General features: G+C 40.9%; 1 long non-coding RNA gene across 1 annotated transcript; it reads right to left on the bottom strand.

Annotated features, from left to right (window-relative positions):
* Positions 1-442: 442 nt before the first annotated feature.
* Positions 443-2851, bottom strand: LOC130173865 (uncharacterized). The gene is made up of 3 exons (XR_008828511.1): positions 2190-2851; positions 653-776; positions 443-565 (listed from the first exon to the last, which is right to left on the bottom strand). It is a non-coding gene; the product is annotated as an uncharacterized LOC130173865 (long non-coding RNA).
* Positions 2852-4309: the final 1458 nt, after the last annotated feature.

The raw sequence follows: 4309 nt of genomic DNA, 5'->3' as shown, positions 1-4309 counted from the left end.
TGCAGCAGGATCGTGATCCGCAGTTGCTGCGTCCTGAAGATTCGGGAGTGTTTTGCAGATCCTCATGGCCAATATGTAGGCTTTCACCCAAGTAGGGTTTAGGCCTAACTAACACTTTACACCTGCATTTACACTGTTGTGTTTAGTTTTTAAAATTTATTTTGTAATTGTGTATATTGTAATATTTTAACATGTATAATATATATATATATATATATATATATATATATATTTTTTTTTTTTACATTCACCCCATTCTCAGCTTGGTTTGTACTTTACACTTTGTATTTATTGTATTTTCTAAACTTTGTTTTATTTTAATTGTGTAAATTTTAATATTTCAACATGTATAGAATATACATATAAGAAACACATTACATTCATCCCATTCTCAGTTTGGTTTGTTTTATGATACAAAAACAGCAAGGTTGATGTTATTACAATGCTTTATTTTAGTCCAATATAAACATTTTTTTACCACTCACAATATTTACATAATAACAGCATATACATATTCTGCTGGGCCGCGGGGTCTGGAAGACAAAGCAGGAACTCAGTGTTGCTGCTGTGGCAGGGAAACACCACAACTATAGTAATAAATAAGACCACAAACAATCGATGAAAACAGCACAGATATGTATTCACAACCTACTGAACACAAAATCATAAACGCTGTCCTCATCATCACTGTCAGCTTCTCGTGTCACATCTCACTCAGATGACGACAGTGGCGTATTTTCTTTTCCAGGAACCTGGTCTCATATTCTCAGTCAATGCTACAGAATAAAGTGTGGAGAGCACGTAGTCATATAAAAACTTTTAGATATGCAACCATTCGTTTGTAACTGCTTTATTTAAAAATGATGTCATCAACATAATAAATGAGTTCATAGTTGTAGATGTGAAATGAATTAGTTTTGATAGCCTGATGAAAGATGGCATAAACTGTAACCTCTGTTGGAGTGAGCAATTCCCTCAGAATCACCTGAGCTAGAATGATGGGTGTCTTGAGGGCAGCGTTCACTCCTTTGGTGACCAAGACAGTTACGAGTGTGAGACACCAATGACTAAGCAAACAGCCATTTCTTTGTTATCATAATGAAGTGATTGTGTGATGCCCCTGATAACCACGGTTTGAATGCAAAATACTTTGTAACCAGCAGCATGATAAATAATAGTGTTAGGACGCCACCAGGAAGCAGACATCCCATAACTTATAGATCTGGACGTTTGGATACTGGTGGGTTAGCTGGCCAATGCACCTGCTAGCCAGAATAACTGGGCCCAAACCTCACGTCCAACTGATTAGGGAACCTTTTCCTCAGGAGGGCTTTCTCCCTCCAGCCGCTCTACACAACCTAGATTTAATTGTTAATTGTTAATTGATAACTGTTAATGTTGTTAATATGTTTTTTGGAAAATGTTTATCTTTTGAAAAAATGTGAAAATACTGAAAAATGACAAAGTGAAGACGATGGTGATTGGTCATCTGAACTATGTGTGTGTATTTATCGCACCTATGAAACTTCTTGTACACTAAGTGAACCTGAAGAGGCCACAGGTAGATACACAGCATAATATATGGTTGTACACCTCTGACATGCTAACATGCTGGTGTGTTTGAGAGAGAGCGGTCTTTTGTCTCTGTTTACTATCACTTGGATAGTCTGACGGTGGGAAGAGTCACAAAGTGTCAGCTTTGGATCCATAACTCTGCATGTCCTTATTATGAACTTCTTTAATAGCTTGTGACTGATGGCAGGCCAGATATGTCTGCTACAGTCTCTTTATGTCCGCCCGGTGACAGACTGCCCTCGCCAGATGTCAGCTGGGATTGGCTCCAGCCCCCCCCATCACCCTATAAGGATAACAGGTAGGGCTAATGGATGTAAGGATTACGTAAGGTTTGTAGTGGTGATAAAAAACATACTGCATCTCTACAAACCTAACATGAAGGCAGTGTTTTACATTACCTCCCACCTTCCAGGCGACCATTGCTACAGTGTGGAGCTGGAAACAGGAAGTGCTTGGCTTAGTTTAGATTAGCTTCAAGAGTGATTCACGTTCATAAATATTCCTATCAAACCCTGAAAGCTGATGAATGAACATGTATCTTTGTGTTTAAGTGGTTCAGAACTGAAATGTAAAAACAGTCATTAGTGGTTTCACATGCTGGAACTATTTCTTACCAGACAACAGCTGGATGCAGTGATCTTGTGCAGCTTCCCAGAGTCTTGTTGTGAGATCGCTGAGGTTGCCAGGTTTGTTACAATCGACCCAATCGTGCTCTGTGACTGTATCCTTACTTCCTTTAACTGATCATGCACATCGTGAGAAGGAAAACACAAGTTTGGTGTTTTCTTTATTATTATTCAGGTATCAGCTGACACCTGCATTACAGCAAAGAAGTAGGCTACAAAAACAAAAGTAAGAAAACACCATGAAATGTTACACTTAACAATTTAACAACTGGAATGAGCTGTAATAAATAATTCCCTGAAAGATGAGAAACTGATCTAAAATGTGATAAGCTGAACAGAAATGATGTCAACAGACCATTTGTATCTCGTGGACTAAACATATCAACGCTCCACTGTTAGCCTCGGTTGCTGCATTCAGTTACAGAGTATTACTCATTTTCAAAACAGCGTCCAGTCACATCATCCCAGCCGTCATCTTCCCTGTCCACCTGAAGAGAATGAATTGGAGTGGAAAGAAGAGTGTGACCTAGCTGCCACTGCTGCACACTGTGTTAGTGGGATAGTATGAGATTGGAGGGGGTCGGGGTCGGGTTGGGAGTTGGTGAGGGCGACTGGAGTCTGATAAGGAAGGATGAAGGTATGGAGGAAGCAGAGGATGTATGGAGGCAGCTGAGGATAACAGTTTGCCGGAGGCGTATCGATTAAACACGGGGGGGGGGGGGGAGTGGAGGAGGACCTCAGGTCTGACTCGGCAGGGACTGGCCTGAGGCAACGCGGCTCTGTATGGGTGTGTTTATGAGCGTGCACGTGCACCTTTTCCATGTGTGCCTCTGCGTGCGTTGACCCAGGGGCCCCCGCGCCGTCAGGAGTGTTTAGCCTGGATTGGCTGCAACTTCTCCCCCGTGGCTTTCATCAGACTCATGGGGACGGACCTGACAGCACACACACAACCAGCAGCACAACACACACACTGCCAACAACAGGAGGGTCCAACTCACACACACACACACACACACACACACACACACACACACACACACACACACACACACACACACACACAGACAAACTGGGCTCATTGTTCTAGATTCATGATAATACTTAATTCAATAACTTATTGGTACTACTCGACAATAAGACTACACTTATGTTATAAATTTATAACTGGTTTATAGTTAGGTTGTTCATTTGGTTGTTAACACTTCATAAATCAAGAATAAACAATTGTAAACATGTTATAACACAGTTTTCATACATTGATGTAGGCTCACTATTTGCCAAGATCAAGTTAATGCTTACTACTCATTATTCTTACTAATGAGTTACTACCATTTATAACTGGTAAAATGAGCCTTATGGTAACTCATTCATAAATGGTGATGGTCACACTTTACAATAAGGCTCCTTTTACCAGTTATACATTTCTGTCTGTCTTTCGCTTGTGGTAAATACCTAGAATTAATTTGAATTCAGACATAATAAAATAAAAAAGAATAATGGCTCTTTATGAAGAACATATGCTGAAACTGTGAAAGAGAAAGGGAGTTGAGAGCCAGTCGAACAGCCAGTTGAACAACAGCCAGGAAACTAATCATCCAGCGCTGGGAGTTTTCTCTCCGTGAAAAAAGAAAACAAAGCAAAATCCATATTTTAAACAAAAAAAAAAAAATGCAAAGAAATGTGACACTACAAACCATATCACCATGTGTGAGTGGACTCCCAGCACAGCGACCACACCCGTGACTGGAGGAACTCCACCAGGCGCAGGACCTGACACAAGCAGAGACAGAAAGAGAAACCCTGCTGTGTAAATGAACAACAGTAAAAACAATAAGATAATGAGGCTATAACAAAACTACTGCAAGCACTCCTGTAGACAAATCTGGTTGCATTGCTAAATTAATACCTGCCGTACCTTGCACCAGCTCACAGTCAATTATCTCCTCTCAGCAACAGTTTGTGCCCTTCACCTGTTTGGCTTCTGCCCCCGCATGAGTGCAAGTGTCCCCCTGCTGCACAGTCATGAGCTAATCTGAAGTAGCTGGTTCTTGGCTCCATAGTTTACTCACGGCAGAACATGAAGATGTCATTCTTGGACAAACACTTAG

This window comes from Seriola aureovittata, chromosome 8 (assembly GCF_021018895.1).
Source record: "Seriola aureovittata isolate HTS-2021-v1 ecotype China chromosome 8, ASM2101889v1, whole genome shotgun sequence".
In the NCBI taxonomy this organism is placed as follows: domain Eukaryota; kingdom Metazoa; phylum Chordata; class Actinopteri; order Carangiformes; family Carangidae; genus Seriola; species Seriola aureovittata.
This window is presented reverse-complemented; position numbering and strand designations above follow the sequence as displayed.